Source organism: Coenobita brevimanus, chromosome 37 (genome assembly GCF_032717465.1).
Source record: "Coenobita brevimanus isolate Jiangsu-jjx chromosome 37, ASM3271746v2, whole genome shotgun sequence".
NCBI classification, from domain to species: Eukaryota; Metazoa; Arthropoda; class Malacostraca; order Decapoda; family Coenobitidae; genus Coenobita; species Coenobita brevimanus.
The window spans coordinates 4,675,558-4,699,076 of NC_136990.1; positions in this window are offsets into that span (position 1 = coordinate 4,675,558).

The window sequence follows — 23,519 nt, forward strand, 5'->3', positions numbered from 1 at the left end:
AATAAAACCCGTGCTTAAGTCAACAACTGAGCAGGAGTAAAGAAGGCACGGAGTCGGCTTAGCACACCTAATCTCTTGGAAGCAGATTTTACAAGAGATGTAATATGATCTTTCCAAGATAACTCTTGAGTGAATGAAACCCCAAACATGTTCAAGGATGATGCAGGATTAAGCTGAATATTCTTAAACATTAGTGGGTATACCTGTGGAAGATTTTGATGGGTTGATATGTGTCAAAACTGAGTTTTTGATGCATTAAAAACAACCAGATTATTTTTTACCCCAGTCAGAGATACGAGCCAAGTCAGACATTAGATGTACCATAGCCTCATCCCTTGTCTATTGAAGTAACTGCTGAGATGGACGTTGCGGGAACCGAATGGAAAGGTGAAAGGTGGAGCCATCAGCATACGAGTGGATAGGGTTAGATGTACGGCTTAGAGGGTCATTGATGAATAAAAGGAAGAGAGTTGGTGATAGTACAGACCCCTGAGGAGCACCACTGTTAATAGATCTAGGAGAGGAACGATGGCCGTTTACAACAGCGGCTATAGAACGACCAGAATGGAAGCTAGAGATGAAGGCACAGATAGAAGGATAGAAACCGTAAGAGGGCAGTTTGGAAATTAAAGATTTATGCCAGACTCGATCGAAAGCCTTTGAGATGCCAAGTGCAATGGCAAAGCTTTCGCCAAAGTCCCGAAAGGTATCCTTCCTTTGCCCTCTTTCTCCTTCCTCTTGCCCTCATCTTAGTCTATCCCACTCTTTCCATCCCATTATTCCCTTTCTACTTCTTCTTACCTCCTATCTGCTTCCTCTCCTTCCTCCCTCCCTCCCTCCACCTACCCGCTGTCTTCTTTCTCTTCTCCTTTCCTTCCCCTTTCTCCTTCCACTTGTACCTTTTTTATCTCACATCATCTCTCTCTCTCTCTCTCTCTCTCTCTCTCTCTCTCTCTCTCTCTCTCTCTCTCTCTCTCTCTCTCTCTCTCTCTCTCTCTCTCTCTCTCTCTCCCCTACTCTTCCTCCCTGCCCCTCTCTTCTCTCCCTTCCCTCCTCCTCCCACCAACCCCAACATAATATACACATTCTGCCAGCTTAAGGTATTTTAGCGCCATAATAACCAGCATTTACAGCTATGGGGCAGAGAGAGAGAGAGAGAGAGAGAGAGAGAGAGAGATAATCTTGTACTATGTTAATGGTTGTTGATTTGTCCTGCGTTGTCCTGCGTTGAGATACTTTGTTGTGTGTGTGTGTGTGTGTGTGTGTGTGTGTGTGTGTTCCATCGTGGCTACTGGCTCTTTCAGGAACTCAATGGCCTCTCCACACTGCCACTGTAAGTACCCAACCAACATTTTTAGCACTGATACAGCAAACATGATCGACTTCACATCGTTGTTGGTTGGTACGCCGGCTCCTTAATCTGGTTGAAATGACGTGATTGTTGTTGTTGATGCTGCTGTTGTTGATATTGTTGTTGTTGTTACTGTTGGTGGTGTTGTTGTTGTTCCAGTTTCGTCTGTACGTGAACCCAGTGGACTACAGTCTTACTCTATCCTTTTCACACAGTTCGCTATCCTGCCTTACGGGGATAGGGTGCGATGTTTACGCAAACGGCAGTAGAGCCACCCGGGTAAATCTGTCCCACCGCGTGAAGGCGTCCCTCTCCAGCAGCCAGTATCATGGCAACGGTGATAACAGTGGCGAGGAAGACTACTGTGAAATTCGTAACTGAAGTAGGAGAAAGTATTAGCACATGTCTGAGTGAATAACAGTGACTTAGCCTCCTAATCGATGGAACAACTCTCATATTTCAGCCAACGCCAGACGATTTTATTCAGCTGGGAGTGAGTCAGTGGAGCCTGAGAGTGTTAATATTTCCTTTGTCCTCATTTGTCCTACTCTCCTGTCCATTTCCTTTCTGTCCTATCTATTTTTTGCCAGACGACTTAATCTCTTAAGGGGTGGCCACAAACAAATCGCTTCCATGTCGCCCTATCCCCCGCCATTTCACTGCCCTGCTCCCAGCTCACACACTCCTCTCTTTCATATACTTCTCCACTCCATCCCTTCATCTCATCCTCGGCCTCCCCCTCCCTCACATACACTCTCCTCGTTAGCCCTCCAGTTCAATATATATGGTTATTATACAGTAAAACTACACAATATTTACAATTTTTGTTCTTACTGGTTCTCTCTCCTCCCTCCCTCCCTTCCTCTCTCTTTTCCTTCCTTCTCCAACCCCTTCCCTCCCATTTGTTTGTCTACTTGCAATCATTTCATTTTTCCTGTTTTTTTTTTTTTTTTTAACACAGTGTATATTCTTTCTTAAAACTCTCCACTTTCTCTGTTTCCTCTCCCCCCCACACACCTCCACTCTCTCTCTCTCTCTCTCTCTCTCTCTCTTCCCTCTCCTCCCTCTCTCCCCCACTACTGCTATCGACACAGCGGCTTTAAATCCCAGTAAGTATTTCCGTACATTCTTTCAAGAGTCGTTTCCCTTAAAATAAATCCCCAGAATCATTATCTCACTAAACCTACTACATAATATTTCTTGGAACGTTAGCCTGATTTAGTTCTTGGAGGGGTAAATCTTTCCTTCATCCATTCAGTCCAGGACGTAATATCGTCTTTGATTCTTTTTTCTCGGATAATTTTCTTCACATTAGGAAATAATTATCGAGATGGGGAAGTTACTTTTTTTCTTGATTTTAGTCATAATGTAGTTTAGTCTCAGTAAGGAGAAACACATTAAGGTGGTTTGGCCATGTGGAGAGGATGGAGAGCGAGAGACTGACGAGGAGAGTGTATGTGAGTGAGGTGGAGGAGGGAAGGATGAGATGGAGGGCTGGAATGGAGAGGTATATGAGAGAGGGGGGTGTGAGCTGGGAGCAGGGCAATGAAATGGCGGGGGACAGGGCGACATGGAGGATTTGTTTGTCACCATCTCTTACGGGATTAAGGCGTCTTCCAATAGAGATGCTTCATAGGCTGGATAAAATCTCGAGGAATTAGCTATAAGATGTGGTCAGATTGAAGGGATTTTGCTCTGCTTCTGACTGTCTTCTATAAACTTCCTGTCATCATTTATTAGGGTAAATCCTCTTATAGTGAAGGGGTAAATGGCAAATCTAACCTCTTATAGTGAAGGATTAAATGCAAAATCTAACCTCTTATAGTGAAGGATTAAATGCAAAATCTAACCTCTTATAGTGAAGGGGGTAAATGTACAACCAAGCCTCTTATAGTGAAGGGGTAAGTACAGTGTCTAACCTCGCCAGTGTCAAAAGCCTCCCACAAACTGAGTAATACTGTCTGGCGGTGGCAAGAGAAGGGAATAAAAGACGTTATAGGAGCAATAATATTGAACTATAGATAGATATTTTACCTTAACACACCCTGGGAGTGAGTCAGTGGAGCCTGAGAGTGTTAATATTTCCTTTGTCCTCATTTGTCTCTTGATGATGGCCGAAATGAAATGCCAGTAAGTCCGTGCAAAGAAAATGTATAATTCCAAATACTTACATACCCTGACTCGTATGCCTCACAGCTAAATACAGTCACTGAGTTATCATGAATGGAATACTAGAGTTGTCAGAATAATGTGAGAGTGGTGATACTATACCCTTTTTACACTAACTTGGCCAAATACTTCCTAGCATCATTCTTAATACCGAGATGCATCAATACTGTAGATTATCACTGGAATATGATGCTAGAAGGTTGTAGGTGGGGGTGCCCACCATCCACTTACTCGATGTAGTGCTGCTCTGGATGTCTGCCTTTTCCTGTCTTCCTTCCTTCCTCTTCTGCCTTTCTTTTCTTCATTCTTTCCTCTTCCCTCTGCCTAAGGGTGACTTTACACTCCCTCTTCCGTCTTTCTTTCCGTCATTCTTTCTTCTTCCCTCTGCCTATGGATGACTCTATTTTTGAGTGACAAGCCAAATGGTTTCCTATACACCAGGAAACCATTTACCACGCTGGGTGGTAACCATATAACCAATTAATGGAGTCTGGTGGTTTAGTGGGTAATTAAAGTGCTCTAATCGGGTTGAGCATGTGCTGGTTTATATCCAAGGGGTGGTTGGGGTTTATGGCTCAAATAATGCCACTCAGGGATGTTTTGAGGCTGGTCATTCTCATCTAAAATGTCAAGACCAACTTGTCTAGCCCCAGGCTCCTACGCACCTCATGGGGCAACGTACAGTAGGATTGGATGATGGATGGATGGATATGATGCTAGTCTTTAAAAAGTGATATGGAAAGGACGTAGAGCAGAAATGTTATCTTTCTGTCCCTGAGCTACGAGAAATAAGCTGTAAAGGGACAAAGCTCTGGGCCAAGTTAAGGTGAAAGGACTACAGCATAAACCCTGCCAGACTCCTATGCCTCACACTCAGCTGAATAAAATCGTCTTTATGAGCCACAATAAAACACACAACGCGTCAGCCGGCACTCTGGGGCTAAAAGGCGCACCTGTTTTCCGGTCAGGTAACGGAGCTGCCAATTAGCCTGAGGTTACCTGCAAAATGGGAGTGTGTGGGAAAAACAGCACAGGCATCGTTACGTGTGTGTGTGTGTGTGTGTGTGTGTGTGTGTGTGTGTGTGTGTGTGTGTGTGTGTGTGGTGTCCCTGTTGTCTGTCCATCTCCACTCTGAGTATCTGTCTACCTATCTCTCTCACACGCACAACCATATAAGTACACAAGTAAACTCTCTCTCTCTCTCTCTCTCTCTCTCTCTCTCTCTCTCTCCCTCTCATTTCTTTACCCCCACCTCCATCGCACATCTTTAATCATTTGTTTCTTTGCTTCAGTCTTCTTGTCCCACCACCACATAGCCCAGGACCCCAGCCTTGTGTGTGTGGTGGCGGGAGGTATGCTGTCTCTGAAATGGCTGACTGACAAGAGAAAATACAGTGAATATAGTGTCAGATATGGTGAGAGTGGAAGGCTTAAAGAGGCTAGAGATTAAATACACATCACTGAGTTAATAGAGTCTGTTCACTTCAAGTAGGTGTAACATTGGCATCTCTCCCTATTGAACACTAGGCTGTTGCAGGAGGTTTATGCTAGAGTGTGGTGCGTCAAGAGAGAGAGAGAGAGAGAGAGAGAGGAGAAAGACTGACTATAGCTTAATGGATAGGTATATTCTGTTCATTTTAAAGAGGCATAGGAGTAAAATTGGCATCTCTCCTTACTGAACACTAAGCTGTAACAAGAGATTAATATTAGTGTGGTGCTAGTCACGAAGAAGTGCTTGGGACCGATTGTAGAGCCGTAGTATTGTCTTATTCTCCCATAGGGCTACGGAAATAAGCTACAAAATGACGAATCTTGACAAGTTAAGGTGAATGAACTATAGACATTGGTGACCTGATGGAGACGTAGGTTTATATAAAAGCCTCCTATCACACACACACACACACACACACACACACACACACACACACACACACAGGTAAAATAGCGGGAGGTAAGAATCTTAGTTTTACAGGGTCGTTAACAACTAAGAGTAACTATATCATTATAATTTACCTGTTAATTGAATAGCCTCAGTAATTTAGTATATTCTTCCAGGGACAGGTTAACTGAATATCTGGGAATTCAATATTGCATAAGGTTAAAAGTCTATATATCTATCTATTGCCAGACCCCTTAATCCTGTAAGAGGTGGCCACAAACAATTCGTCTCCATGTCGCCATGTGCTAAGTGGGGGCGCTCATCATCCACCCACATAGTGTAGCAGTACTCTGTTTTTCGTGTAGCTCAGCACTGAGTGACAAACCAAATGATTTCTTGTAAACCATGAAATGATTTGCAAGGCTGGGTGGTAACTTTATAACCAACTAACACGTGTTCCCTGCGTGAAAACAAGTGGGTTGGCGGAGGGTTAGTGCCCCTCCCCGGGAAAACAACTAACTATAAATACGAAGGTTGAAAGTGTACGGACAACGTTGGAGCAAAAATTAAACCCCAAGTCGACCATTAGAGAGCGTAGCCGTGCGTGGTGAGGAGTCTTTACAGCCACTACGAGGCCAAAGGTAAACAGAGGCAGCAGCAGCACACCTACAGGAATAAAAAGCTGCTAATTAAGGAAAGCCAAATTCAAATATATAATTATACAGACAATGGATAAATGGCCACCAAAAAGTTGTTACCATTTCGTGAGACAGAGCTGAATTACTTCCCCCCCCCATCCTCAAAAAAAAAAAAAAAAAAAAAAAGTCTTACTCCGAGAAATTAAAGTATATTTTAGGTTTCAATATGTAAATTAGTAGGAAAATATACCAAGGCCTAATATTATTTTCTTCCCTAATACTTACTGTTATTTTATGGACGTCATTAATTACAACAGATTTTAGATGTATTGGTGATATCAAAGTAACCAAAGTGACATGAAGAGAGGGGTAGAGAGAGTATGACTGCACACACACACACACACACACACACACACACACACACACACACACGCACATACACACACATACACACACACCTCTCTCTCTCTCTCTCTCTCTCTCTCTCTCTCAATCCCAGAAGTCCTTGTATGTGGTTGTGTTCGTTTGTTTATTTACACTCTGGTGTCGGATGTGTCTCTCTGTCTGCTTCTGTGTGTGTGGGAGGAGGGAGAGAGAGAGAGAGAGAGAGAGAGAGAGAGAGAGAGAGGTAAGAATGCAAAGGTATAACAAAAGGATAATGTGTGTGTGTGTGTGTGTGTGTGTGTGTGTGTGTGTGTGTGTGTGTGTGTGTGTGTGTGTGTGTGGTCAAACATCATATAAACACAAACTTCGGTACCTGCCTTTCTACCTGCATTAATCACCAAGGTAATTTACACAGAAGCATGTTAGTGTACTGCATCTGTGTGGGATCTCTGGCATTTCATTGTGTGTATTGGCAATCTTTAATCTATGTTTTATTTTTCCTGACAACAGACGAGTTTGTTATGATTAGGGGAGACTTGGTGAACTAGAAGAAAGAGATTATCCTACACACACACACACACACACACACACACACACACAAACAAACAAATGCATATATACCGTACACACATGTTGGTTCACTCACATATACTGCTTCTCTCTCTCTCTCTCTCTCTCTCTCTCTCTCTCTCTCTCTCTCTCTCTCTCCTTTCCAGTCTCGTCATGGGGCGTGCACTTCGCCTTGGCTTCTTTCCAGCTGGATGTTTTATGTGAGCATAGGGGGGCAGTAAGGACGGTGGGGGTTGGAGGGAGGGGGAGAGATGGAAGAAAGAGAAGAAGCGTGGGTGGAGGAAAGAAGATAAGGAGGCGTGGAGGTATGGTGGAGGAGGGTGACTTGGGATATGTGGGATGGGTAGTAGGGATGGTAGGGAGGCATGGATAAAATATATGGTCTGAAAAGAGAGAGGTTTTGGGAGGATATGGATGAGTTGGTAGGAATGTGGGAGAGGTGAGGGATAGAAAGGTGGATTGGAAGGGATGTTGGGGGAAGTATGGGACATGTGTGAATGACGGGAGGGATGAGTAGGTATGGGATAGATAGGTCGTTTGGAAGGGATGGTGGGGAAGAATGGGGGAGGCGTGAATGGCTTCGGATGGGTGTGGAAAAGTGGGAGGGGTTGAAGACACTTAAGAATTTGGAGAGGATAGAATAAGGAATGTACAGAGGTATATGCTAAATGGAAGGTGTGGCATGGGAGCTGAGAGGCATGAGGAAGATAGTAGGAGTGTAAGAGAGGTGGGGAACTTCCCACTAGTGCGAAGGTTCACTAGTTCGAAGGTTCACCTGTCCGAAATGGGCAATCAGCATTTTCAGCGGCTGTCACCACATCGTCATTCATTTGACCCACATCGTCATTTATTTGACTTCGTCCAGAAGTTGCCTTAATAATGATGCACAAAATTTGACACTGCTGCTATCGGGCATGGAATAACCGCGTAGGAGTCAGCCATCCAAATATTTGGATATTTGTACGTCACCTTATAGACCTTCAGGCCCTTACTGAAAGTGATATCCGCGCTATGAATCACAGAGGTCATCCAACAAGGTGGGCTCGTCGTCGGCAAAGACTGGGGAATCAGTGGGTGGCATTGAAAGCAGAGTATGTGTGCGGAAGGGAAGGGTGGATGTGGAGGGATGTGGGTAAGTAGTGAAGGTTGCAGGGGCAGAATATAATGAGTTAACAAATGCCAATATTAATGAAACAAAACCGTGTGAATATTCTCTGAGGTTTGGCTTGTGTGTGTGTGTGTGTGTGTGTGTGTGTGTGTGTGTGTGTATCAGACATTGAACAACAGTAAAAAAAACAGCATACTTCAATGGAAATAATGCACATCTATTCATTTATTATACCCATCGAAATAATAATAATAACAATATATCAACTTGACTCCTTCCCAACAGATCATGTTTTTTTCAGTATATAAAAAGTCCCTCGTACAAAAAAGGGTCAACATAAATTCATCCATCAAAACATCAATGAGGTTTTGCCATTAACCAAGAATATTCCTTTGCGCCATCCAGAACAACGCTTTCCATCTCCTCCATGAAGAGAGGATAAAAGCATTCCTCAGCGAAATTATTTTTATTTCTTTTTGCTGACATTTCAGTGCCTTCCTCTTTCTTCCACCAAGTCAGAAAGTAGTAGTAGTAGTAGTAGTAGTAATAGTAATAGTAGCAGTGGTAGTAGTAGTTATAACCCCTGGCTCATCTAAACGTGAACCCAGTGGACTGCAAGCCAAAACTATCCTTCGTCTGCAGTCCACCATCCCTCTGTCGGGGGATAGGGAGGGTACAGAGGGATACTAGCATAACCAAGCAGCTCCTCCATCCTGTCAAATCAGTGCCACCACATGCAGGCGTCCCTCTTCAGCACTAAGCCTGAGCCAAGAATATTATACTTTAGTAAGAAGTTGGTACAGGATACTACCAGCCATGCAAAGATAAACAACACACACCAACTTGTATTATGCTGACTGGCCTATGCAATATAAGTGGAATTTCCTGCATCAAATTAACTCTGTTCACAGTGAAGAAACTTACCTAAGAGATATTAACACTCCTAGGCTGCTATAACCTCTCTCTATTGAATTAAAATATATATATATATATATATATATATATATATATATATATATATATATATATGTCACGAATCAATTCGCGACATTTCCCTTTTGTGAGAAGCCACGAACTATTAGTGGAAAACTCACTGTTTTTCGTTCAGTTAACCGCTCATTCGGACGGAAGCTTTGTCAAATCAGTTTTTCATTGTCATACGTGATCGTCTCTGTGTGAGACATTAGCGCTTCCGATGAGCGATTGTTTTGGGCGCGTTTCGCTCACTCGACCGTTAGAAAATACGGCCTAGTGCTCCGCCTTTCTTTCCCACGATTTGAATTCAGTCTAGTGTTTGCTGTGACGGAGAAAGGTTCTGTGCTCAGAAGTGGAGAGGTCAGCTAGCACCCCAAGCTCCATTAGTACAGTTAATCCCAGTACTCCCACCCCCCCCTCGGGTGATACATAGCATTCATCGATTGGTATTTCTTTTGTGTATTTTGTAGTTTTAAGAGCTTAGTTAAGGTGTTTTTTCCTAGGCGTAAGTATTTAGCTTTTGTGAGAGTGAGTGAGTGCGTCTCATTTAATTGATTTGAATTGTAACGTTAAATTTATTTTTTGTGATTAATAAATTTAACAGTTCCTTTCTTGAGCTCAGTGTAAAGTAAAATCTTGTTTCATTTCTCCAAATTAAGCTTATTTTCCATATAGCTCCTAGCTTGCATAAACGGTTGCTTTCATAACTGGTACTTAGACCAGTCTTGTTGTATTAACTTAAAATCCATTGTGCCAGGAGTTAATGCATCAGCAAGAACCTGATGTTATTATTATTAGTATTAGTTATTTATTGTCAGGGGTGAAGTAACTTTCTCCAGAGGCTAACAGTACAGTAATTCAGCAATTGTGAGTAATTAGTCTCTGCTGTGTACTGTTGAGAAAGTTTTTAAATTCTCATTTTTAGAGAATCATTGCACGATTTAGGAAGACAATCATTGTCTCTGCTCTTCAATATTATTGAATATTAATATCAATTTAAATAATATTTAAGCATTTATTTCAAAATTACCGTGATATTATATAAAAACCCCGTGACAATTGGCGACCTCGCCAGGATATTAACTCCTAGCTCTAAAGCTATTCACGAGATAGTGCTCACTCATTCATATTCAGGTATTTATAATTAAAGTTTATAGGCACAAGTTTACTGGTGTTTACCGTTAATTTAGCAAGTGAGTTTTTGCTTTATTAATCAATAGAGTACTTAACTCTAGTTTATTCTTGGTAACGTCACATGATTTTATTCGCTTCTGGGAAGTCAGCGTACCCATTGTGTTTATTATTGAGTCTTCCCAGTCATTTACATTTTTGATTTATTCTTTGCCAGTTAACTGGATAAGACTGGTCACCACTAGCTTGTGTCTGTACTCTTTACTTGTGTTTATTAGTATTCGTCGCTAAGCAGTCAGTACTCAATTTCGGGTTGCTTAATAAATTAGCGCCATGGCTACCGCTGTATTTGTACAGGAAGCCAAAGATATGGGTCTCACAGACCCAGAGAAAATACAGAGTTACGTTCTCTCACGGTTCAATTACGAGCAAGAACGTGAGAAAGATGTTCGTGAAGAGCGTAGGATTCAGCGCGAATACGAGCGAGAACAGCGCGAACACGAGCAGAAACAACGCGAGCTCGAGTTAGAAAAAGAGCGAGAACAGCGCGAACACGAGCAGAAACAACGCGAGCTCGAGTTAGTACAAGAGCGAGAACAGCGCGAATACGAGCGTGAACAACGAGACAAAGAACGAGAACATGAACTTGAAGTGCTGAAGCTCAAGCGAGATTCCTTGGCTTCAGACACGTCTGGTGCAGTTGATCCAAGCTCCACGAGCGTTCTCCCTGCACACGTCCTGGCGACCCCACGCATCAAGCTTCCTTCATACAAGGAAAGCGAGCGAATCGAGCCGTACATAGCTCGTTTTGAGGACATGGCAGACTTATATCAACTGGATGAGGCAGCTAAGCGGCTTCAATTTCTTAGCCTATTTGAGGGCCCTGCCCTCGATATTCTCCACAGAATTCGTGGAGACAATCTCACATATGAGATGATGAAAGCTGCACTCATTAAGGCGTATGGTCTCACAGTAGACGACGCCAAAGTTCAGTTCATGCGAGCTCGTCTCCAAGACAAGGAGACAGCTGTTCAGTTCCTTGATCGTCTCACAGCTTACTTAAATGAGTGGATGGAGAAAGATGAAACTCCTTCCACGCGTGAGGGGATAATTGACCTTATGCTGCGTACACAGCTAGAGAGGTCGTGGCCTGCTGAGCTCATAGCACAGCTTAAGATCTGCCAGGTGAAAGATGCCAGCCAAATGGCAGAGAAGGCTGAAGCATTCTTTATTGCATATGGGTATCAAGCTCGTAAGCAAAACACCTGGAGCAGAAAAGATACTGCCAAGTCTGGGAAGCCGTCTCAGACTGAATCCCAGCACCAAGGCCATTCTCAGAATAATGGCCAAGGTCCAAAACCGCAGTGGAAGGACCAGGGGCAAAACACTCAGAAACCTGAGTGGAAGAGGTACAACAAGTACCCTAACCAGCAGCAGTATCAGCCACGCAACCGACCGTCGGGACAAACTTTTTCACCACCAGCTCAAAAGAGGCAGGAAGCGAATGCAGCCTTCATTCCTCAGCAGCAGCCTGGTGGTCACGTCCCCTACCAGTGTGGGTACTTCCCCACAGTTCATTAGTCCCACAGTGACAGTGAACCCCCTCCACAGATGGCCAACGTTCCATCTTCCCATGCAGTGAGTGCAAACCCTCAAGTATATAACTCTCAAGGCACAATGTTTGCCACATCAATTCAGCAGCCTCATGAGTGGCTAGCTGCTTCCTCCACAGGCCCTCCCACAGGTGACAGTACCTTCCTTGTTCAGCCAGGGTTTGTGGGAGGCATTCCTGTGAAAGTCCTGAGAGATAATGGTTCCTCAGGTTGCTCTGTCAAGCAGAGTCTAGTTCGGCCTGAGCAGTATACAGGTCGACAGATCCATGCAAACCTTATTGATGGATCAGTGAGATTGTTCCCTGAGGCATGTATCCAGGTGGCATCTCCATTTTATACTGGTATGACACTCGCAGTTGTCATGCCAGAGCCTCTATTTGACCTTATAGTAGGCAATATTATTGGAGTCAAGGATAGTTGCTCCGATGACGCTACTCAGACTTCGGCTGCTGCGGTAACACGAGCCATGACTGAGGCTCCAGACTGTGTCACCCCAGTGATCATTGAATCGCCGCAAGATCTGATGTGTAGTCAACTTGTTGTGCAAGAACAACATTCTGACCCGACACTTGCTGCCGTGCGGAACAAACAAAAGGGTCGAGTGATTAAGTATTCACGGGGAGGTCGAGCCAAGTTCCTTCGTAAACAAGGACGGCTCTACCGTGAGTCACGAACACCCGAGGGCGAGGTTCGACTGCAGTTTGTCGTTCCCGCCAAATACCGCCTAGCAGTGTTACAATGGGGTCATTGTTCAGCCTCAGGAGGTCACATGGGCAAAAGGAAGACCCAGGGCCGTATCCGAGCTGACTTTTTCTGGCCAGGGATGGGACGAGACATAGATAGTTTTGTCCGTTCCTGCAGTGTGTGCCAAAGTATCACCACTAATCAGGGACTTGCCCTTCCTGTGCCATTTGTAACCACACCTGTAATCTCTGAGACAGATGAGAGACAGGGTAGTGGTGAAGTGGGTGCAGACCTGACGTCTCGCCCATTGGTCCCACAGGACACATTATGTCCAGGGCCTGTACATACATATTATGTACCGTAGGTTAAGGGGGAAGTTGAGAGGCGACTCGAGGCTATGGAAGACCTGAGTTTGCACAAGGATTCTCAGCTTCCTGGTACTAATATATGTACCGTAGGTTAAGGGGGAAGTTGAGGGGCGACTCGAGGCTATGCAAGACCCGAGTTTGCACAAGGATTCTCAGCTCCCCGATACTAATATAAGCACTGTAGGTTAAGGGGGAAGTTCGAGAGAGAACTCCGCAGAGGCGACTTGAGGCTATGGAAGACCCAAGTCTGCACAAGGATTCTCAGCTTCCCGATACTAATATAAGTATTGTATTGTAGGTTAAGGGGGAAGTTCGAGAGAGAACTCCGCAGAGGCGACTTGAGGCTATGGAAGACCCAAGTTTGCACAAGGATTCTCAGCTTCCCGATACTAATATAAGTACTGTAGGTTAAGGGGGAAGTGAGAACTCCGCAGAGGCGACTTGAGGCTATGGAAGACCCAAGTTTGCACAAGGATTCTCAGCTTCCCGATATTAATATAAGTACTGTAGGTTAAGGCACAGGTTGAGGACCCGTGTGCAGTTCGAGGCTATGGAAGACCCGAGTTTGCACAAAGATTCTCAACTTGCCGACCATAATTGTGTGCTATAATTAATGGCGACCTCGAATGTACGTCGTAGCACTGACTGCTAGGCAGATAGTAATTGTAACATAATAAAATTTTGTCTCATTGACACTTTTGATGCTCCACCTCAATTGGTTTTGCAGGTTCAGCAATGGGTGTAGCAGTTTTGCTGTGCAGGCCAGCTGATCGTCTGCCGCATGCTGCCGCCTCTTCTCCTCTGCCTTCGTCGTCGCCATATTATTTACTGTGTCATTTTACACGTAGGTACAGTTACACTACAACTGTCACACCTACACCGTGTATTACATACACCACGCTACACAACAATTAGTTGTCAGTGTAAATGTAGCGAATTTTCGCTCAGTTTGACCTGAGTACAGGATTTTCACCGTCGTCACAGAGTTTTTCCCTCAAGCTTGCTTCTATTAACGTAAATACGAGGTTTTTTCGCTCACTGACGACTGCGACTTTCTCCTGTAGCAGGATAGCACACACACCACAGTGTGAATCTTGTGTGAATGACTTAGGATGTGTACATATATATATATATCCACAAATTTTTTCCCATAAGGAAAAAATTTAATTTAAATAGGGGCGTAATGTCACGAATCAATTCGCGACATTTCCCTTTTGTGAGAAGCCACGAACTATTAGTGGAAAACTCACTGTTTTTCGTTCAGTTAACCGCTCATTCGGACGGAAGCTTTGTCAAATCAGTTTTTCATTGTCATACGTGATCGTCTCTGTGTGAGACATTAGCGCTTCCGATGAGCGATTGTTTTGGGCGTGTTTCGCTCACTCGACCGTTAGAAAATACGGCCTAGTGCTCCGCCTTTCTTTCCCACGATTTGAATTCAGTCTAGTGTTTGCTGTGACGGAGAAAGGTTCTGTGCTCAGAAGTGGAGAGGTCAGCTAGCACCCCAAGCTCCATTAGTACAGTTAATCCCAGTACTCCCACCCCCCCCTCGGGTGATACATAGCATTCATCGATTGGTATTTCTTTTGTGTATTTTGTAGTTTTAAGAGCTTAGTTAAGGTGTTTTTTCCTAGGCATAAGTATTTAGCTTTTGTGAGAGTGAGTGAGTGCGTCTCATTTAATTGATTTGAATTGTAACGCTAAATTTATTTTTTGTGATTAATAAATTTTACAGTTCCTTTCTTGAGCTCAGTGTAAAGTAAAATCTTGTTTCATTTCTCCAAATTAAGCTTATTTTCCATATAGCTCCTAGCTTGCATAAACGGTTGCTTTCATAACTGGTACTTAGACCAGTCTTGTTGTATTAACTTAAAATCCGTTGTGCCAGGAGTTAATGCATCAGCAAGAACCTGATGTTATTATTATTAGTATTAGTTATTTATTGTCAAGGGTGAAGTAACTTTCTCCAGAGGCTAACAGTACAGTAATTCAGCAATTGTGAGTAATTAGTCTCTGCTGTGTACTGTTGAGAAAGTTTTTAAATTCTCGTTCTTAGAGAATCATTGCACGATTTAGCAAGACAATCATTGTCTCTGCTCTTCAATATTATATATAAATATATATATATATATATATATATATATATATATATATATATATATATATATATATATATATATATATATATATATATATATATATATATATATATATATATATATATATATATATATATATATATATATAGTAACCAATTCCTAAAGTTTGCAGACAGTGAGTGCTGTACCTGTTTTACTATGACTTGCCACAGATTTTCGTTCTTTTGTAGCTTATTTCGCGTCGCTCAGTGGCAGAAAAAGACACTGTTACAGGTCTCCATGCCTTCCATAACACTTCTTCGTGATTAGCCCCATAGTTTAGTGTTTCATCTATTGCTGCAGCTCAGCATTCAGGATGGAGAGTTGGCAATTTTAGGCCAAGTTAGAGTAAATGGAGTATAGTCTTATTCTGTCCAGTACTTACTCTCAGTTGAAGGAAATTATCAACGTGACCTAAACGAGAAGACTAAATTTGTCCCTATCATGAGAGTTAAATATATGGATAATGGAATGATTTATAAACCCACCTTTGTAGGTTACATAGTGTGATATATGCACCCACGGTCGTGTGTGTGTGTTTGAGAGAGAGAGAGAGAGAGAGAGAGAAGGATAGACAAACAGATGGGTAAACATGTAGATATAAACAGACAGATAGATAGACAGGCAGACAGACATACAGAGAGAGAGAGAGAGAGAGAGAGAGAGAGAGAAGGATAGACAGAAAGATGTTTAAGCATGTAGATATGTAAACAGACAGATAGCCAGTCAGACAGACATACAGATAGATAGATAGACAGGCAGAGAGACATACACACAGATAGATAGATAGACAGATAAGTAGGTAGGAAGTCAGATAGAGAGATGCCAAGAATTTTTGAGCATTTCTATTGTGTGTGAATATGGGCAAGATTATCTCGGTATATCCCAGTGTAAATGTAAATATAATAACACCAATGCAAAGGATGGCTGTGTATCAAAGGCTTACCTGCTTGTGTGTGTGTGTGTGTGTGTGTGTGTGTGTGTGTGTGTGTGTGTGTGTGTGTGTGTGTGTGAGAGAGAGAGAGAGAGAGAGAGAGAGAGAGAGAGAGAGAGAGAGATTTAGTTTTGAGTTAGAGACTGAGTTTTAGAGTAGGCATGGGAGTTTCTGTGTGTGTGTGTGTGTGTGTGTGTGTGTGTGTGTGTGTGTGTGTGTGTGTGTGTGTGTGTGTTCTTTTAAAGCACCCTGTTCTTATGTTTCATAAGCATAAAGGCAGCTACTGAATATCACACTAGGCTTGGTAAGACACAGTGGAGGTGGTGTTGGTGGTGGTGGTGGTGATGGTGGTAGTGATGGTAGTAGTGGTGGTGGTGGATGTGGTGGTGGTGGTGGTAGTGATGGTAGTAGTGGTGGTGGTGGTGGTGGTGGTGGTGATGGTGATGGTAGTAGTGGTGGTGGTGGTAGTGATGGTAGTAGTGGTGGTGATGGTGGTGGTAGTGGTGGTGGTAGTACTGGTGGTGGTGGTGGTGGTGGTGGTGGTGGTAGTACTGGTGGTGGTGGTGGTGGTGGTGGTGGTAGTGATGGTAGTAGTGATGGTGGTGGTGGTGGTAGTGGTGGTGGTGATGGTGGTAGTGATGGTAGTAGTGGTAGTGGTAGTGGTTGTAGTGGTGGTGTTAGTAGTAGTGGTTGTAGTGGTCAGTGTGACGGTCGCCTGCCTCGCCACTGTCCCTTCACTCAGGTAAGCCTTAACAGGTGTGTCCTCATTATCATGCATATATGGCTCCTCGCTCCCCCAGGTGCAAATTTTACCTGACACAAGTTTACAACACAAGCGTAGGACAAGACTCGTGGCTGTATTATCTCTGGCGTAGAAGACTCCTTAGCATCGTTTCCTTAACGATTTATTTCTCTACTTACACCTTGCCTTAGACAGGTAAGTATTGCCTAACCTGCAACATAGGGAGTCTGGAAGGATGTTGGCCTCTGAGACTCCTTGGGGTGACTGACGTATTTCTAGATACCGCAACGCTTTTCCCTCAGCCATTTATTTTGCATATCAGAACTTTATAGTATTCTCTTTTGGTATTAATGGAAACTGCGTCGATAACAGATATGCACAACATACACGAGAGAGCCTTGTGTAAGATGATAAATAATTCGCAAAGGAAGAGGTGTTACGTTACCCCTAAATATCATCCTTTATAATATCATTGGCGAAAAATATGTCGATAATAAAACGATAACAAGAATATGCTAGAGTAAGTATGGTGTCAGACGGAAAATAAATCGCTAATGAAGATGTGCTACGGAGCCTGCAGTGCCACCCAGAATACGGCACTAAGTCCTGGGTGACACATACGATAGGTAGGTATTCCGGTGCGGTTAGGAAGCTTACTAACAACTCTTCCTAACCGGTTTATTTCTGACCCTTCTCCTTTGCTATATTCTTGTGTGTTATTCATGCAGTATCTGTCGACATTAGAAGGATATAAGCAAGACAGACGAGAGGAATGGGTAGTTTGGAAATAAATCGCTAAGGAAGAGGTGCTAGGAAGATACAAGATGCACGAGAAAGGATTGGAATGGGTAGTTTAGAAATAAATCGCTAAGGAAGAGCTGCTGAGAGATACAAGAGGCAAGAGAGAGGATATGAATGTAGGTTGGAAATAAATCGCTAAGGAAGAGGTGCTAGGAAGATACAAGAAGCAGGGGAGAGGTTATGAATGGGCAGTTTGGAAATAAACCGCTTAGGAAGAGGTGCTAGGGAGATACAAGAAGCACGAGAGAAGTTATGAATGGGTAGTTTGGGAAATAAATCGCTAAGGAAGAGGTTCTAGGGAGATACAAGAAGCACGAGAGAGGTTATGAATGGGTAGTTTGGAAATAAATCGCTAAGGAAGAGGTGTTTGGGAGATACAAGAAACACGAGAGTGGGTATGAATGGGTAGTTTGGAAATAAATCGCTATGGAAGAGGTGCTAGGGAGATACAAGAAGCCAGAGATAGGATAGGAATGGGTAGTTTGGGGAATAAATCGCTAAGGAAGAGGTGCTAGGAAGATACAAGATGCACGAGAAAGGATAGGAATGGGTAGTTTGGAAATAAACCGCATAGGAAGTGGTGCTAGGGAGATACAAGAAGCAAGAGAGAGGATATGAATGTAGTTTGAAAATAAATCGCTAAGGAATTGGTGCTAGGAAGATACAAGAAGCAGGGGAGAGGTTATGAATGGGAAGTTTGGAAATAAATCGCTAAGGAAGAGGTGCTTAGGAGGTACAAGAAGCACGAAAGAGGGTATGAATGGGTAGTTTGGGAATAAATCGCTAAGGAAGAGGTGCTAGGGATATACATGAAGCACAAGCGAGGATAGGAATGGGTAGTTTGGGAAATAAATCGCAAAGGAAAAGGTGTTAGGGAGATACAAGATGCACGAGAGGGGGTATGAATGGGTAGTTTGGGAAATAAATCGCTAAGGAGGAGGTGCTAAGGAGATACATGAAGCACGATAAGATGTGAATGGGTAGATTGGAAAATAAATCGCTAAGGAAGAGGTGTCGGGGAGATACGAGAAGCACGAGAGAGGGTATGAAAGGATAGTTTGGAAATAAACCGCTTAGGAAGAGGCTCTAGGGAGGTATAAGATGCACGAGAGAGGGTATGAATGGGTAGTTTGGGAATAAATCGCTAAGGAAGAGGTGCTAGGGAGGCTTTTAACCCCACTGCAGTACAGGTCATAGTCTTCTCACACTGGTCTTGTTGCAAAAGGTAGACCGACTTGGTGCTGATGTAAAGAGCCAGTCACTGACGCAAGACACTGTGTTGTGAGGACGTTGGAAGGAGTGTACGCGTCTGTGTAGTGGTTTTATTGTGCTTATCATCATCATCATCATCATCAGTGGTCTTATCATTATCATCATCATCATCATCAGTGGTCTTATCATTATCATCATCATCGTCATCAGTGGTCTTATCATTATCATCATCATCATCATCATCATCAGTGGTCTTATCATTATCATCATCATCATCATCAGTGGTCTTATCATTATCATCACCATCATCATCAGTGGTCTTATCATTATCATCACCATCATCATCAGTGGTCTTATCATTATCATCATCATCATCATCAGTGGTCTTATCATTATCATCACCATCATCATCATCAGTGGTCTTATCATCATCATCATCATAAGTGGTCTTATCATTATCATCATCATCAGTGGTCATATCATCATCATCATCATCATCATCAGTTGTCTTATCATCATCATCATCATCATCATCATCATCATCAGTGGTCTTATCATCATCATCATCATCATCATCATCAGTGGTCTTATCATCATCATCATCATCATCATCATCATCAGTGGTCATATCATCATCATCATCATCATCATCATCATCATCAGTGGTCATATCATCATCATCATCATCACCATCATCATCAGTGGTCTTATCATCATCGTCATCATCATCATCAGTGGTCTTCATCATCATCATCATCAGTGCTCTTCATCATCATCATCATCATCATCAGTGTTCTTATGATCATCATCATCATTTTCAGTGGCCTTATCATCACCATCATCATCATCATCATCATCATTTTCAGTGGTCATATCATCATCATCATCATCATCATCATCAGTGGTCTTATCATCATCATCATCAATAGTCTGATCATCATCATCATCAATAGTCTGATCATCATCATCATCATCATCATCATCATCAGTGGTCTTATCATCATCATCATCATCATCAGTGGTCTTATCATCATCATCATCATCATCAGTGGTCTTATCATCATCATCATCAGTGGTCTTATCATCATCATCATCATCATCATCATCAGTGGTCTTATCATCATCATCATCATCATCATCAGTGGTCTTATCATCATCATCATCATCATCACCATCATCATCAGTGGTCTAATCATCATCATCATCATCATCATCATCACCATCATCATCAGTGGTCTAATCATCATCATCATCATCATCATCACCATCATCATCAGTGGTCTTATCATTATCATCATCATCATCATCATCATCATCATCATCATCACCAGTGGTCTTATCATCATCTTCATCATCATCAGTGGCCTTATCATCATCATCATCATCATCATCAGTGGTCTAATCATCATCATCATCATCGTAATCATCATGTTTACCAGTATCAGATTCATTTTTGTTAAAATCATCATCATCATCATCATCATCATCATCGTTATCATCATCATCATCATCATCTTCGTCGTCATTTTATTGCAAAGTTCTGAGTGACTTACAGCATCTTTCATCACACTGGTCACAGCATCATTACCGCCATCATCACATTAATCATCACCATCATCATCGTCTTATTCGTCGACATTATCATCATCATTATATTCATCATACTTATCAATCATTATTATCATCGTCGTCATTATCATCATTCATACGGACACCATCATCTCGCATCATTTCATAATCATCATCCTCATCATCTCATTTCATCATCATCATCATCATCACCATCATCATCATTAATTTGTGTCGATCGACTATAGGTAAAGGTCACTTTCTATCTCTCTACTCTGCTTCAGTGATTTTATATATATATAGATAGATAGATAGATAGATAGATAGAGATAGATAGATAGATAGATATTGATATAGATATAGATACAGATATTAATTTATTTATTTATTTATTCAACACACTGACGCCCAGATTCCTCAGTATAGGATGGAACTGATTATTTTCAAAAGTTAATAAAGAAGGGAACCAACGCGTGGGACCCTATCAGCTTAGTGACTATGAGCCGATAGGCGGAGGGCAGTACGCATAGTACCCTTCCGGCACAGCCTCTCAGACAGGAACCCTAAGAGCTAATGGGATAAGAAAGTTGATCATTAAGGTAGTCACCCCCCTGATGAGTGCGTGTGCTGGGGGGGGGGGGAAGAGGCTCATGCAGATAATAAATGTGGTGGACCAAAATGGAGGGCGATTTTGTAGACCAATCCCCATTTCGAGGGATGTGGAGGGCGATTTTGTAGACCAATCCCCCTTTCAAGGGATGTGAAGGGCGATTTTGTAGACCAATCCCCCTTTCGAGGGACGTGAAGAGAGGCGAGGGACGTCTTTAAATCAAATCATCAGGGACATCACACCTAATCCCGCTTGATATGAAGTTGTATTCTTACGTTTCGATCCGGGTGCGACGGCGGGGACTGACTAACATCCTTTTCTTTTTCCTCGTTTCTGACCATTTCCCGTTTAGACTGCATTCCGTTCTCCATCTCTCCTTTTGTACCTTTATCCACCTCTTTAGCTCCCTCATTTCCACCTTTCCTTTTCCGAATCTCCCTCCTTTTCCTCTTCTCCCCTGTGTCTCTTTTTCCCTTATTCATATTTTCTTGTTTATCTTTCCTTTTTTCTCTCTCCCTCTCTTGCTCTTCCCTTTTCTGTCCTTTTTTTCCTTTTTTCTTTTTGGGAGAGTCGACCATATTTTGAGGGAGGAGGTCACTGAGAGACAAATTTATAGTGCCGTACTGGTTGTCCTCCAGTGCCTGCAGAATTTTATTTTTGGCTTTTTCCGCTATGACCTGAGCCCATTTATCAAGGACGATGTTCTCGTCCTTGATAAAGGGTTGTGACGAGGTAGAGGGATGGCTCAGCAGGGAGGAGGAGGAGGGGAAGAGGCGGCCAGGCGCTGAGAATATCGGGGTTTTGATAGAGGGAGTAGGGGGAGAATTGGGGGAAAGGGAGGAGGACGTGGCAGGAATAGGGGTGGGAGGAAGGGGAGTAGGGGTGGGAGAGGAGGGGAAGAGACGGCCAGGAGCAGTGATTATTGGGGTTTTGACACTTGGGGTAGGAGGAGAGATGGGTGAACTAGGGGAGGGGGCCGTCGGAGTAGGGGAGGGAGGAGGGGGAATAGGGGTGGGAGAGGACGGGAAGAGATGGCCAGGAGCTGTGGCCAGCGGGGTTTTGACAGACGGGGTGGGGGGAGCGTTAGGAGAAGGAGGGATAGGGGTGGGGGTGGGGGTTTTAAAGATAGTTGGGGGTGAAGGGGTAGGCGTCGGAGATCTATATATAGTTGGAAGAGATGGGGTGGGAGTGGGGGTTCTATATAGGGTGGGGAGAGATGGGACGGGGCGCTGTTGGGTGGGAAGGGAAGGGGTACGAGGTTGTATTGGGGGCACAGCCGGACGCCAGTGTGTGCTTGGCATCGGTCGCCCGGTGGGCCCTGGTCTACCAATGGGCCCCGGTTGCCCAGTGGGTCCTGGCCTACCAGTGGGCCCTGGCCTACCAGTGGGCCCTAGTTGCCCAGTGGGTCCTGGCCTACCAATGGGCCCCGGTTGCCCAGTGGGTCCTGGCCTACCAGTGGGCCCTGGTTGCCTTGTGGGCCCTGGTTGCCTTGTGGGTCCCAGTTGCCCAGCGGGTCCTGGTTGCCTTGAGGGCCCCGGTTGCCTTGTGGGCCCTGGTTGCCTTGAGGGCCCTGGTTGCCTTGAGGGCCCTGGTTGCCTTGTGGGCCCTGGTTGCCTTGAGGGCCCTGGTTGCCTTGTGGGCCCTGGTTGCCTTGAGGGCCCTGGTTGCCTTGTGGGCCCTGGTTGCCCAGTGGGCCCTGGTTGCCTTGTGGGCCCTGGTTGCCTTGTGGGCCCCAGTTTCCTTGTGGGCCCTGGATGCCTTGTGGGCCCCGGTTGCCTTGAGGGCCCTGGTTGCCTGGTAGGCCACGGCCTTGTGGCTTTCCCAGGCAGCCCAGCGGTCCCTGGCCATGTGGTGGTCCCAGGCTGGCCTGTGGTCCCTGGCTGCACAGTGGCCTCTGGCAGCCTTGGGGTCCCAGGCCGTGCTGTGGTCCCAGGTAGCCTGGCAGTCCCAGGCCGTTTGGTGGTCCCAGGCCGTGTGGTGGTCTCAGGCCGTGTGAGGGTCCCAGGCCGTGTGGTGGTCCCAGGCCGTGTGAGGGTCCCAGGCCGTGTGGTGGTCGCAGGCCGTGTGAGGGTCCCAGGCAGTGTGGTGGTCCCAAGCCGTATGGTGGTCCCCGGTCCTGAGGTGGTCCCAAGCCGTGTGGTGGTCCCCGGTCCTGTGGTGCTCTCCGGTCCTATGATGGTCCCAGGCCGTGTGGTGGTCCCCGGTCCTTTCGTGGTCCCCGGTCCTGTGGTGGTCCCCGGTCCTGTGATGGTCTCAGGCCGTGTGATGGTCCTCGGTCCTTTGGTGGTCCCCGGTCTTGCGGTGGTCCGTGGTCTTGTGGTGGTCCCAGGCCGTGTGGTGGTCGCCGGTTCTGTGGTGGTCCCCGGTCTTGTGGTGGTCCCAGGCCGTGTGGTGGTCCCCGGTCTTGTGGTGGTCCCAGGCCGTGTGGTGGCCCCCGGTCCTGTTTTGGTTCCGGGTCCTGTGGAGGTCCCCGGTACTGCGGTGGTCCCAGGCCGTGTTGTGGTCCCAGGCCGTGTGGTGGTGCCAGGCAGCCCGGTGGTGCCAGGAAGCTGTGGTGGCGCCGAGAAGGGCGGGATGTGGGATGAGGGTCGGTGGGCCTCCACGCCCTTCACGCCCCTCTTCGCCTCCTTCCCCGCCCCCTCC